This window comes from Gallus gallus, chromosome 3 (genome assembly GCF_016699485.2).
Source record: "Gallus gallus isolate bGalGal1 chromosome 3, bGalGal1.mat.broiler.GRCg7b, whole genome shotgun sequence".
Taxonomy (NCBI): Eukaryota; Metazoa; Chordata; class Aves; order Galliformes; family Phasianidae; genus Gallus; species Gallus gallus.
The window spans coordinates 61,961,164-61,976,423 of NC_052534.1; the positions used below are offsets into that span (position 1 = coordinate 61,961,164).

Below are 15,260 nucleotides of genomic sequence, written 5' to 3' on the forward strand. Positions count from 1 at the left end.
GAGAAATCTAGACTTCCTGTTCTATTTCCACCATTAGTTCAGAAGTCAGCAAAATGGTCTGTGGATGCTTCTATTATTACAATAGATTCTGCAAATACAAAAAGCTGTAATACTTATTTCACTGATGAAGTTTCCCCATGTAAACAGAATAAACTACTGTTATTATTTGTATTCTTGCATCTATGAAAGCAAATTGCCAGTGAAGAGCACGCTGCTGTTTTAAATAAAGGACTATTTAAACTTTTCTTGCCCCTCTCCCTGCACCAGAGGGGCACATATACTTCTAGAACATGGGCTCATGTTTTTGAAAAGCAGTACCAGAAATTATATTTTTATTTTAAAAGAGAACATTGACTAGACATAGGTAAAGTGGCATGAGGAAAGGCAATAGCAGATATAATTGCTTTAAACCAGTTTCGGATCACCCAAGAAGGGTAGAAGTCATAAATAAAGTAATAAAGAAGGAATCCCTTACCCTTTTCTGAAGGTCAGAGCTCACCAAACACTCCAAAGGAGGTCATCTGTAAGTAGAGATGTTTCCCTTGTGGCTTCCAGCCCTTAAATGAGGTTAGGGGTCACAAAGGTTAATTGCTTCCACCTGTGCTCCTGGGACTGGCTACGCCTCTTTACCAGCTGCTCAATCACTCCTTATGGTTGTGGCCTAACAGTTCCCATACATGTGGCACAATAAAATTTTTTAAGTGTTAACCTCTTTTATAAGGCCCCAGTGAAACCTCATTCCTAATACTGTGTACAATCCTAATTTCCTGTGGGCAATAAAAATTAATTCATTCTGGAGCAGATACAGGGAAAAAAAACTTCTATAGGGATCAAGGAAATGGAGAGCTGACTTTAGTAAAGAAGCCTAAAATGAAGCTGGATAATACACCCAGAAAAAACGAAGGCTGAGAGTAGATATTAAAGTTCTGCATTAATATACCAAAAGGTAAACAGAAGAGACAGAAAATAAAGACTATTCAGACTCAGGGACAATGCCGACACAAAAGCAAATGGTTATAAAATGATCAAGAGTAAATTTCAACTAGAAGTGAAACAAAACTTCTAAATGCTAAAGGAACTGAATTTTAGAAATCTCTTTCAGTGATTCAGTAGAGAAGGGAAAGATGGAGCTCAATAGATTTGTCAAGTATTGCAGCAAGTAAGGTTAAATGGTATGATCCCTTCTGTTCTGCATTGCCTTTTTTTTTCTGGATAGGAATTGAGAGTACTTGTAGTACTTACACATACAGTATACAAGTATTAAGATAGGTCTCCAATGTATACAACTGACAGCAGTAACTCTCATTCGTTTCAGAAGAAATCAGGTGTAAACTACCAAATCTAAATAATCCTTATTATTAAAAGATTTCCAGATTAAGTCATCTGCAATGGGTAGCAGAATCTGAGGGATGGTGGTGTTCTGGCACTTGGAAATATTTTTTTATGGTATCATCTAACAACATGAGAGAAGTTTTCAAACTGACATGATGATTCCTGTTTGATTCAAGCTTGCAAAACTAATATGCAGCTGGTCAAAAATCCATTCTTTCCTTTGATTTCACATTTTTATTTTGAAACATCGAACTACTGAGGCTGCTTGAAACATTCTATCAGTGAATCACTGATAATCCTTAGGTAACTCAGGGCTGTTTATATATTCAATTAGAAATCTAGATTGAAATAAGGCACCCAGAGACAGCAGGTATTCAGTGAGAAATGTGTATCATATAATCATAGAATCACAGAATCACAGAATGGCTTAGATTGGAAGGGATCTTAAACCTATTCAGTTCCAACCCCTGCCATGGACAGAGCTCCCATCCATCAGCTCAGGCTGCCCAGGGCCCTATCCAACCTGTCCTTGGAGACCTCCAGGGATGTGTCATCTACAACTTCTCTGAGCAATCTGTTCCATCACCTCATCACTCTCTTTACCCAAAGAATTTCTTCCTTATATCTACTCTAAACATAACCTCGTTAAGTTCAAAGATTATTATCTTATTCTTTTACCACACTCCCTGACACAGAGATCCCCCCCACCTTTCCTGTAGGCCTCCTTTATATCCTTAACTTCCATTTGAAAATGAATATAAAAATAAGAAAATAAACTAAATATATATTTTCTGAAGGACTTAAAGGGATGAGTCTACTATGAAAAGGATAACTTTTAGATTCATTTTATCATCGTTTGGAAAAGAAAAATAAGTTCCAGTGATTTTGCAAATATACACAGATGGTGAAAAAAATTAACAAAGAACCTGTAAAGATTGGCAAAGATTGTGAAGATGTTTGTTCCAAGCCATGAAGCAAATTTTCCTTCAGAGGCTTTAGTAACAATGTTTGAAATATTTCATTGTTTGGTTAGGATGTTTGATTTGTTTTCGAAGAAGCCTAACTATCATTTCTGTAGTTTCATTTGATCAAAAGTATAAGTGGGAATAGTGAAATTAATATTACAGTAATGCACTGAGCTAGGCATTAAATGCAATAGAAAAAGCAGTGGCTGCTACTTATGTTCAGGTCTTACTACTAACTTCAAAGAAGTGATGTGCTTTCTGTAAAGGGGGAGGGGAGCTTTAGATGAGAAGGAGGGAGGGAGTTTAAAAGGTCCAGACCTGGTTGGTCACTTACAAAGCTAAACTTTGCCTGGAAAAGTGAGAAAAAGGCATTCCTTCTGGAAAATAGAGAGAGCAAACTTAGCATCAAAGGGTATGACCTGCTTGCTGTGAACAGCTGGAAAAGTCAAAGTATCTTACAATGCTTAGTATGGCCTTGGTTTGTTCTTTAGGCATGTTGCTGAAACATTAAACATTTTGCTACGAGTGATAAGTTTCCAGTTTGAGAAAGAGAGGTATTTAGAAGAGAGAGATATGCAAAGTAAATGTTTTGGGGAGTCTTTTGGGAAGAAAAAAAATATTCTGCAAATACCTTTAATTGACAAGGCTACTTAATGACCATATAAATCCCTTCCGAAGCCTCTGTTCTTTATTAGCTTCTTATTTGTTATCAAGAGCTCATACAAAAAGCTGACTTTACTGGAATTATTTGATTCACACACCACTTGGCCCAAAAGAGGAGAAAGACTTTGTTGGTAATTAAGAAGTCTGGAGCTGTTTTACGTGTAGTCCCCAGAGTTACTGATTCCTTCAGACTTGAAGAAAGGGAAGAAAAGGAAAAATAAAATGAGCCATTATGGCCCAGGTTTTTATACTCCAAGAATGCTAGTATACAACATTTGGTAGCTGTGTATCATATTTTACAAAAATATACATCTACTTCTTTTTGAGAAATTCTGGACCGAAGAGGTCTGATTTTCAAGAAGGTCCATACATTTTCACTATTATCTGACCAGGTCCTCAAGGGATTACTTCCTCAGTCCTTCTCCAGCCTTCAAGCAATCTTACAACCAGTCCAAAAAGCTGGTTCCCTCAACCTTCTGCCTCTCCAGCAGCATTCTGTATCTTTCTGCATAATGCAAAATCCCTTCATTGTCAAGTTTATTCTCATGTAATTTTAAATTCATTTATTTCCTGGTTTACTACGAACAATGCAAAGACAGCAGTTTTGCAATATTGCACGATGCAGAGACTGAACACATTGCCTTTCAGCATCTCTTCTTGATGTCATGAAATGTATTACCAATAAAATCAACTCCAGTTGTTGAGGGTGCTGCACTTTTTGTTAACAACTATTCATAAACAGATTACATTCAAATTGTATTTCCCAGCAAGAGTTGTGAGGTATCACAAACTTTTTCTTGGTACGGAGTTTTTGTCTTGCACTTCCTTAAAAGTTTGGGTTAGTAAATTGACTAACTCTAGAACAATTGCTACTTCCTATAGAGATTTTACTGTTTAAAAATTCTTTATTATTATTATTATTATTATTATTATTATTTAGATGGCATCATCTTTTCATTAAGTAACCAAAATCCAAATTCCTCAAAGATGGAGATTTTCTGCTTATTTCCCCACAAGTTCTTTCTAAGCTACATACCTCATTCACACCCTTGTTAAGCTCTGGTTGTCCTGAGGATAATGCAGTTCACAGTTACAGTAATAGCAGCAAACCAAGCAGTGCCAGGACTCAGTTTCTGGCCCAGTGGACCAAAAGCCTCTGGACAAGAGGACTGCCAAAGTCAAGATTTTTTTCAATTTCCAAATGCGTAAAAGCCTTCAAAGTGGTGACTGAAAACTCTGTCTTGTAACTGCTTTGGCCTGTGGTGTTCAGCCAGGGTCAAAAGCTGAGAGGGACCCATCTATCAGTTTTATATGTAAATCCCAAGTCCTATGGGACTGTACCCTGATACTTTTCAATTTACTAGCAGAGATATCACCAGTAAATCAAAGGAATTTTAACACCATTGATCAGTGATTTACAATTCATGTTTTATCTATAATACATATTGGACTAACTATTTTTAAATATCCTTAAATCATTGGCTGAACCAATTTGACAACAGAGAGAATGTGGCTGAACCAATCTGAAAACAGCAGTTTTCAGTAGCTAAAATAAATGTGCATGGGATGCATTTTCACAAAAGAGAGGCTGAGCACAGGACCCAGACATGAAATTCCTCCAGTACTATTCTGCTCTATGGGAATGTATGTACTTTTTGTTTCCATTAATTATTTCCCCTGTGAGTTTTTAATCTCTCCTACTGAAATATTTCAATAAAAGATAAATTAAAAAAGGATTTGAGGGAGAGCTATTAAGAACTGGAACATTCACTGTCTCAGTGTAAGGATTAAGCTGTTTTCTTGGCTCGTTTCTCACTTTTCTTGGTTATAGATTTAAATGCCCACCCAGTAAGCCATGTTAGGTTATAAACTGCCTGTATATGGAAAATGCAGTTTCACTCAAATGATGCATGCTGGTCAACCATCCAAAACAGAAAACAGCCACCTCATCTGTTACTTACGAAGGGATTAGGAACTTGAGAGCAAGACTATGGTCCAGTGAATAAAGACATAAACAAGGAATCAAATCCAGACTCTCTCAATCTCTGCCTCTGACTCACTCTGAGATGTCAGACAAGTCCCTTAACCTCTCTACACTTCAATTCCTTCATGTATAAAGTGGAAATAATGCTGTCTTTGTAAAGTATGTGGAAATGCATGGGAAAAAAATCATGTTAGCATAATCACTGTAGCATTTACTGCTTGAATACAATGTTACTGGATCCTTGCAGTACTGCAACATTTACATTCTTTTGTGAACACTGCAAATAAAATCAACTTTCACAAATCAGTTTGAACAAGAAAATGGAACCAACACAGGAATTTGCATACAGCTATTTTTCTTTCAATATATACAATATGCTGATATAAGCTGATAAACTCTCAGACGTAGTCATTAGTTTGTGTTCCAAAACTTCCTTCTTTCAGCGTATTTTTCACCACCTTTACAGTTGACATGTAAAGGTAGATAGTGTTTAGTATAAAAAATGATGTAAATAAGAAATCCTATCATATTATCTCTTAGATTTTACTGTTCTGCAGGGAGGTTTAACACTATGCACCAAGATGGGCAGAAACAGCTTTTAGGCCAAAAGAATCTGCCATAAAACATTTTTATGTTTTTTGGTGTTTTTTTTTTTTTTTTTTTTTTTTTTAAATAAAAATAAGGCACTGAGACTCCAAAGGCATCCAGACAGCTTGTCAGTGAGGACAATCCATTTTGGCAAAGGAGACTGTCCTTATTTTTTTTTATTTGTGATGGAAGTTGAATTTAGGCCACATATGTTCCAAATCAGTGTTTGGGCCATGAGACTGCTAATAATTCAGAGACTGATCAGTAAATCTTGTTGAAGTAGAAAGTCCAACCAGAATAAAACACTTTTGTCAAACACAATAAATACTTGCAAATAAAAACCATTCTTAATTAATCAGTCTTTTCTGACAATAAAAGTGTAACATTCCTTTGAAAAACCCATGTCTATTTCTAACAATTCACTATGGCCAATCCTCATGACATTGAAGGAGCAATGTACTCACTGACAGTTATATGTCTGTGTGAATGTTTTCATACACGCACTTACGTGCTTAATAGTACACAGAAGAAATCAGTCTATTTGTAACACCAGTAATACAGTTTCATCTGCCTTGTTGATACAGCCCAATAAAATGTCCATTCTCCTAATACGACCTCCTTTTTCTTGATTTACCTTCAATTAGAGCAGAGAAAAAATATTTGTATAAATTTGTATAAAGTTATTTTGGCTGATATTTTCTGGAAAGAGTCAACATTATTTATCACAATAATTTCAACATGAAACAGTTGATCTTTCACATTGAACTCGTTCCACTGGTAAATATAACTCATTTTCTAAAGTTTCAAAAATTCATCCAAAGAAAATATTCTTTTGGATCACAAGGAGCAAACATATAATGTAAAAACTTGACAGTGTTTCAATAGCAAAACTGAAAACTTCTTCTTGTAATCACAAGTGGCTATATTCCCTTATTTTTTCCATCAGAAAACCAACAAGTAATTTATTCATGCAGCTTCATACCCCACGTATACCTTACCTCCTTTAGATTAGCTAATCTCTCACTTCTGCAAATTTTGAGGGTCCTCTTTCATTTTCCCTTTTATTTTAGAGATGACTAATCTCATCTACAATCACAAATGTAACTATCATCCCCCTGCAGACTATTCAAAGATCTATCGTAATTCTGTAGTCCTATTTTACTGAAAAATACACTCTTATCTGTCTAATCTATGGGCCCCTCACTATAAGAAAGACATTAAGGCACTGGAGCATGTCCAGAGAAAGACAACAAACTGGTAAAGGGTCTGGAGCACAAGTCTTACAAGGAGTGGCAGAGGGGGAAGAGAAGGATCAAGGGACACCTTATCACTCTCTACAGTTACCTAAAAGGAGGTTGTGATGAGGTGGAGGTTAGTCTCTTCTCCTGGGTAACTAGTGATAGGATGAGAGGGAATGGCCTCAAGTTGCACCAGGACAGGGTCAGGCTGGATATTAGGAAAAACTTCTTCTCAGAAAGAGTGGCCAAGTATTGGAACAGGCTGTCCAGAGAAGTGGTGGAGGTGTTCAAGAAATGTGTAGATGTGGCACTTAGAGACATGGCTTAGTGGGCATAATGGTGATGGGTTGATGGTTGAAATTGATGATCTTAAAGATTTATTCCAACCTTAATGATTCTATTAACTGATTTCAAATCAAGCTTGCTATGTCTATAAGAGACCTATCAGCATTTTTTCTGCAGGTCTGCATTGTTGCATTATTTCTCAACTATCAAGGGTACTTTCATCCTACACTATCTTATACTGATCATAAACAGCGCATCATCTTCAAAGTGAACTGTAGCCTTGAAATAAAGCTATCTTCTCCAATACCTAATTAGCAGTCATGTTTGGTGATCATTTCTACTAGTTCTCACATCTCTGAATCAATTCCTCAGCTTTGCCATCTTCTTCACCGCACATCAGACATTTACCATCTCTCTACAGGCTCTTCACAACTAAGTTCAATCCCTACAGTTATCTCCTATTTGGTTTCAAGAAGCTGACTCCAATCAGCCTTATTGGATATCCTCCATTTTCAAACATACTTTACCCTCTCAGGAGAGCTTTTCTGAATCATTCAAGAAACTCCTTCATTATTCTCCAGATTGCTCCAAAAACCATTCCTTTGATGTGTCATTAGATTGATGATACACTAAAGCCACAATCTATCACATTGAACAACTCTCGTATGTGGTGATTAATTTAAGCTTAACTTTGCATCCTTGGTATTCTGCAAAGATAAAGTGACAAAGACAAGCTGGATTTATGTTCACAATAAATAAATCATCAATTCCACACTTGGTATACTTTTGTATACTCCTTGTGATGGAACAAGAAGAAAGCTAACAGGTGGCAGAAGTAGCCTTTTGCATTTATTTGCAATATTGCACTTTCAATTTTACAGAGAGCTATTGAGAGCTGCACATGCATGCTTGGTTAGCTTCTGCCCCCAACCTTGTAAAGCAATACCAGAAGTTGCCAGGCTATGTATGTTCAATAACAAATGTTCTCTAGAAGAATCCTAGGTTAGAAGTGACATCACAACTGGTTTAGCTCTACTTGACACTGTACATGCCTGCGATTATAAAGATGTTTTGGAGAAGAAAGTACTAGAACATGCAGCAAATTCTGAAATTTTCCAGCAAAGCTGGGTTTATTTTCTATGTGCTGCTTGTACAGCCAAAACCTATAACAGTGGACAGTAAAGGGTGTAGAATGCAGCTCCTCCAAATGAATGGAACATTAAGGTGAGACAAGTTCTGTAGTGCCTTTCTTTCCTGTGAGCAGTATATATTCTTTATTGTTCCCTTTGAGTATTTATATCAGAGCTAGCCTCCAGCAACAGGGCAATAGAGTCTACTTTAAAGAAAGAAAAGTACAAAATAACAACTACAAGTGCTTTCCATTCATCTGAAAAAAAGGTGGCAGAAAAGTAGTGCTTCTTTAGCAGATAGAGCATCCTAGAAGGGTCAAGATAGCTAGTAAAAACAGCAGGTAAGATCTTACAAAAAATAGAACAGTGGACAATAAATTTTGAATCATCAATCAGACCAAAGAAGAATTAATAATAATAATAAACAGTCTAATATTGAGCTGAGTGCTTACACTGTGTGAGAAGGACAAAAAATGGAATCTGCTTTGTCAGCAGTGTGGTAATTTTGAGATGCAAAATCAAAGTAGTAAGTTACTTTAAAAGAATTATTAAAGAATTATTTGATAAAGTCTAAAGTATGTTCAACATTTTTTGCAAATGTATTCCATCTGTAAGCTAGACCTATCAACTTTCGCCAGAAATATTGATTATTTAATATTATTTAATATTTATTTAATATTTTATATATATTTTTTTTTATAAGAAGAATCCAACCAACGACAAAATTGAGAAAATAATAGTATCTTTCCACATAACTGCTAAATTCTTTGATGGTAACAGGACAACTAAAAACTAAAAATAAAAATCCATACCATACTCAAATTATACCCTCCTTGCAGAGATCTACCATGGAAATGTCAGGAAAATTCAGTGGCAAAACAAAAAAGGTAGTTAATTTTTGTTTCGGAAAACACAAAGGTATAATCCAGAAATGTGGCCTGAAATCCTCATTATTTCAAGTTGGGAAATCAGTTTTAGGTTTCTCATGAAGGTATGCCTTTTCCACAGTAACACATTCATCTACAAGTTCAGCCTTACCCTACATGCAGCCAATGAAAATATTTATCTAGCATCAAAACAGTAATAGCCACCTTGAACTAAGACAAACAAGGGCAGTGACTGCAGAATATCTCCACAGCTCAGAGGAAGAGGAAGGCAAGACAACTTAAATAAATTAGAATCCATGGAGAAGAGGAATGCTATCACCATAGCAGAGAGTCTGTTTTGCTCTCCTAAAGTCTCATGCCAGCATATACAAACAGTAACACGTATCTGTACTTACCTGAAACAACATTGCATTATGAAAGATCCACAACTCCCTTACAAATGATACTTGTTCCTATTTGCAGCTGGAGGGTGAAAATCACACTTATTTTTCATGGGCAGCAGCAAAACATCCACCTTGGGCAATACTCCAGTTAAAAGAAATCTCCGCAGATTCACTTCTTTTTCCCTGTTTTATAGGTAGTATTAGAATATTCATGGATAAGAGAGAAATGGGAAAGGGGAAGAGGGAAGGGAAGGGAAGGGAAGGGAAGGGAAGGGAAGGGAAGGGAAGGGAAGGGAAGGGAAGGGAAGGGAAGGGAAGGGAAGGGAAGGGAAGGGAAGGGAAGGGAAGGGAAGGGAAGGGAAGGGAAGGGAAGGGAAGGGAAGGGAAGGGAAAGGAAAAAAGGAATGGAAAAAAGAAAAGGAAAAAAAGAAAAGGAAAAAAAGAAAAGGAAAAAAAAGAAAAGGAAAAAGAAAAAAATGATGGGGATGATTTCTCCCATAGAAGAATATGCAAATTTTCCACAAACTAAAACAAATTTTTGGATGTCAGCTCATCTTTTTCTGCTTCTGGGTGGTATGATGAACTTTGCTGCATTCCACAAGCACATAATAGAGTAGTTTTCCCAGAGACATGCCTCTGGGCTATACAGAAGGATCATTCTTTAAATGTGGACATCCAAAATGAAGTCTAGTACATATCCTCCCTCGTGGATTAGTGAAAAAGTAAAAGTCCTGCCAAAAACAAATTAGTGACTCGCAATGACAAACAACTGTGAATTCCATTGCATTCATTCCAATTTTTACTGTCTACATGAAGGCTTTTAATGAACCAGTACCAAAAAGCAAGAAGAATACAAACAGATTCTTATAACCTGGCAACAAATGTGTAAAGGTGAATCTTTGTAAAGGTGAGTCTTTACAGTTTCCACTGCCTCGTGTGTAGATTGACTTTAACATGACTTCAGGCACTGACATAACTTGCCATACAATCATCATCCATTCTGACAGCATTGGCAAAGGACTACAACTTGATATTTATGTCTTCAGAATTCTTTTCGCATATCTAGGATCCATTTTGCCAGATTTGCATGCCTAAAATTAAGCTCATCTATCCGAAACAATCTTATTCCTGATATTGGTATCATATGGTATAAACATGATATCAAACAATGTGATATCCAACAATATTGCTCACTTCTGCTAGCATTATTAATGAGACATAGCAGAAGCATGTAACAGTTAAAGAAATAGGGAGTGGGGCCTTGGAGAGGACATGCAAGAAATGTTTTCTTGCTTTGATTTGTCCAAAGCTACCTGCATATTTGGTGACTGAAGATTTGGTTGCTTAGGTTCAGCCATCTCTGAAAGATCTGTTCACTTTTTGTGGACCTTTTTTCTTCCTAAAAAGCAGAGTCACTAAAGGCAGCTTCATTTAGCCTCCATTACATCACCAAGCTAATGAGAGCCTAGTGCTTATCTCTGCAGTAGAAGTGAATTGAGAAGAAAAGGGAAGAAAGAGGAGAAGGGACAGAGGGAAGAAAACAGTCCGTGAACTAGATGTTTTGGAAAGAAACCTGAAGGTTGTGAGGTGTAAAAACCTCTGAAGAAAACTGGGAAAAACTGCCCAGAAAATATCAGCTCAGTAAGATTAGCACACTTCACAAAAGCACCAGAGGCAAAAGAGACAAAATATTTTTTTTAATTTTAAAGCATGATGAATAGTCTTTCCATTCTCAGAAAGTATAAAGAGAAATTTACAACTACAGCTCATCTGAGGAAATCACAGAAGACAAGTATATTTATATAAGAGTCAATACATTATAAATATACTGTCCCATATGTTTGGCACCTGAATATATTAATGTATGTGCATTTCTAACCTTTAAATTTGACAGGTTCTTTTTCCAAGAAGTAAGAAGTTTGTGTGCTCATCAGTGGGTGTACAAGTGTTTGTCTCTGTGCCTAAAGGACTCAACCACACATCTGTGGCTTGGTCTTTTCTATCCTGTTCTGTCATACTGCTTACTGGCAAAACAAGTGCTAGCAATTATTCAACAAGCTGTACTCCATGTCTGTGAACAACAGAATTTTATTTAGTCGTTTATTCTGGTGATATAATTTAAAAGAACAAATTAAAATATATTCTGGGATTTATTCACTAGTAATGTGATAATTAGTGCTTCTTCTTATTCCAAAGGAGTCTAAAATAAATAGACTTCACTCAAATACCCCTTTACTCAGCCTTTTAGGGTAAAAGAAACTCTTCTTTCTCTCTTTTAGTGAATAGTGTCCAAATGACCCAGTGTAGATACAATGATACAGGGAGTTATGTCTGTTAAGTTATGTCTGCCTTGTGCTTCCTTCACTCTGCAAGAAAAGTTCTGAGACAACCAACGAGCTGGCTACAATATACTCTTTATTGCCTCTGTAATATGGCAAGAGGCACCCTCTAACTTTTAAATCTTCTCAATTTATCCCAGTAAATGGATATACATGACTCCCCATGGCTGCCTGCTTTCACCAGTTAGATTAGATTTATCTCCTCTGAAGAAGCTTGTAAAAAAAATTGATCAGTTTCACTTGGACTGTCCTCTAACAGAGACACTTAAGAGTGAAAAATACTGCAAACATATTTTATCAAAGCAGGAGATCAAGATCTGGACTGCGAAGTCAGAAACAAAATAGCAAAATATAAGATCTAGCACAGTATAATTCTTGGGTTAAATTTGACCAATGTAATTCTTTCTTAGATAGCCAAATGACTCACCATGAGGTGATCTAGAATGTCTTTACAGGACAAAGGTTTACAGGCACCTCATCTAATAACCTTCTGTCTTTAAGCGTTATCACATATAGCTGAACCCAATTTATATACCCAGAAACAGTATATTCAAGACTTCTTGAAAAGCATGAAGCTTTTCTTGTAACACTTACTGTTTCTCACATCCAATCTTTTGTAGGAGCAAAACTAGACGCAACTTTCAGCCTAGGCTCTCTGGAGACAGCATCACTGCTTGTGTGATCATTGTTCATTAGCCATTTTCCAACCTTTCTGACTAGGAAGTTAGTAGGTTGACTAGGTGGCTGACTAGCCAGACACTATAATGCTCCTTACAGTAAAGCACTTTTGCAACAGGGAAGAAAGAAAAAAAAAAAAACTGATGAAAAAGATTGAGAGCACCAACCAAACTGTTCAGAAGTTTATGAAAGTATGGTCTTCTTTTTATACACCTCTGACTTCCAGCAGTGACTAAATGCAATATACCAGTAATATACCAGTAATGCAGATTCTATACTTACTAAGAATGTATGAAGTGGTGATGCATACTCCACCAAAGGTGCCATCAGCTATGTCAGAATTCATCAGTTCAAGTAAGCAGATTGTTATTTTTAGTATAGAAATCAGGGACCTTTATGAGATCTTCCCTTTTGGAAATTAATGGCTATTAATTCAGCTGCTGGATCCTCAAAAGGATTGTGGTTCTCGTCATAAGTGATCCAGGCAGCAACAATATATGAACTTGACTCCTTGATGAGGAAGGGGCAGCTATGTGATCATTTGAATTAAATGGATGTCTTCTACTTCCTGTTACTCAGCAGCATTTGTGGCATCCATATAAGAGATTGGAACATCAGTCTCTCAGGCAAGTGTTGCAGTTCACCTGCAACACTTTTTTTGATCACAAGAGAATGAAAACCACAAAGTTTTAACAAGGAGAAAAGACTGACATATTAGTGGAATTAAAATTTAAAAAAAATAGCAGCAGTTGTTAAATGCAAAGAACAAATTATGTCTGTGTGTGAGTCTGGACAATTTTTGCCAATCTACCTTTAAAACTTGAGACTAAGAAGAGTGCAAAATGTTAATATCCCTGTAGGTCTCAAACCCATCTTGCACACCTGAGAAAGGGACTGAGATACATCACACAGAAAAGCGATAAGGAAATGCAGAAGTGAAAAGAAAAGAAGCAAGGAGAAGACTGAAACACCTGGAAACCATAACCCAAGAGGGGCAGGAATGACTTACTGCTAGGCTCTGAAGAAGAACAGAATGATCAGCTGACAGCAGAAAGAAAGCCTAAAATTTACACCAGAATCAGGAATAGGTATTGACTATAGGCTTCATTGTAAAATTGACAGTTCTATCATCCAAAGTGTTGCAGTCAAGGAAGATGTATGGTATCTGTCATGAGCAAAAAATGAGATATGTTTTTGAGGCAAGAATGAAAACTGATAGGAAGTAGAGCTGAGGAAGACAGAAAAATCTCACTCACTTGCCCTGCACATTTGAACAAATTGTTCTGCCAAACTCCCATTGAAAGAATTATTGAAAGAATTATTCCCACTAAAAATGAGGCCCAAAGCAAGATGATCTGCATGGTAACCATCTCTGTCCCTAAGAGGATGAAGGCATAAGATCAACAAAAAAGGGAGGATTAACAGATGAACTAATGAAATGTTACTTTCAACTGAGGAAATTTTCAAGTGTGCAGTCTTTGGAAGATGTTAATGGAAAGCCGTCTCTTGATTTTGTCTTCAACCACAATAACTGACTAACCTTCATAGCAGGACCAGGTTTCATGTCATTTAAAGTAAATACAGTAGGGAGAAAAACTTTTAAGATAGGTCTGAAACTCACGTCAGCTGTCAATATACAAAATGAGGAAAGTGCAACAGATTCAGAAACCCTATGGATTGGTCAATGCCTATGAGCAAAAGGAGAGTAAAAATAAGGAAAGTATACATACATTGAAGATAGAGTCAGCAAGGCAACACAATCATAAAAAAAAAGGTACAAACTCAGGAGAAGATTTAAGGTCTACTGTGAGAGTGGTGAGACACTGCAGGCCCACAGAGGTTATGGATGGATGGACAGGGCATTGAGCAACCTGGTCTAGTGAGAAGTGTCCCTTCACCAGTGGATTGGTGCTCCTGGGAGCCTGAATAGACATGCAAAAGGTGCTAATAGTTGACCAATAGAATGACAACGTTGTCCCTAGAGGTCACACAGGAAAAAGGAGGAGAAATGCTCAGGCAGCAGAATTTGGACTGCCACAGAAGTTGAAGATGAGGATCCCTTGACATCAGGGCCAAGAAGAAGAATGTTATCACATGTGAAGCCAGAGATACAATACAGGCATATGATTTTAAACCTACAGAACCAGTAATCTAACACTTCCCAAGACTGTATTTCCCAGTTTAGTCATCCTTACTCTTAATAGTTCATATTTTGTTTTCAGCTGGACCACGTCTGGTTTTGTCTTCCAGCTCTTGATTCATGTTATACGGTTTCCTGTTAGATTAAAGAGTTCTGTGGTACCCAGTAACTTATTCACATGTGAAAATCCTTATGTATATTAAGTTATGTGTTAATTACCTTCAGGAGAAAAGCAAAACATATTAAGCTCCCTTGGTCTTTCATCCTCATGTTATCTTCAACCTTTACACTGCTTCTGTGGGTCTTTACTGTCCTGCAGTCTTTCAGCATTCTTAAAATTCTAATTCATCTCATCTCATTTTTGCTGTTTAAAAGCTGAGCACCCAGCCTAGGCAGGTCTGCAAGCTCTCCTGTGGTCCACAGAGGAGAGAAGGCAACTCCGGAGAGCAATCAGTTCATGTTAGTCCCTTAGACATCTCACTCAGGGTCAGATAATGACAGTTTGGAGGCAAGCCTCTCTCTCCATGCACTACAGCAGGAATTGAGGACACTCAGATCACACACTCAGTTCTCAGAAAGCTGAACTTCTGTTAAATTGATTCAAATTAACATTCAAACTCTGTTATCAGTTGTTTTCAGCATTTTAGT

At 36.9% G+C, this 15,260-nt stretch overlaps 1 long non-coding RNA gene across 1 annotated transcript in view; it reads right to left on the reverse strand.

Annotated features, from left to right (window-relative positions):
• LOC101747613 overlaps nt 1-15,260 on the reverse strand; it is a 156,881-nt gene that overhangs the window by 18,404 nt on the left and 123,217 nt on the right. The window contains exon 13 of the long non-coding RNA XR_005858640.2: nt 9,468-9,638. This is a non-coding gene — a long non-coding RNA (uncharacterized LOC101747613). The remainder of the gene's footprint in view (nt 1-9,467; nt 9,639-15,260) is intronic.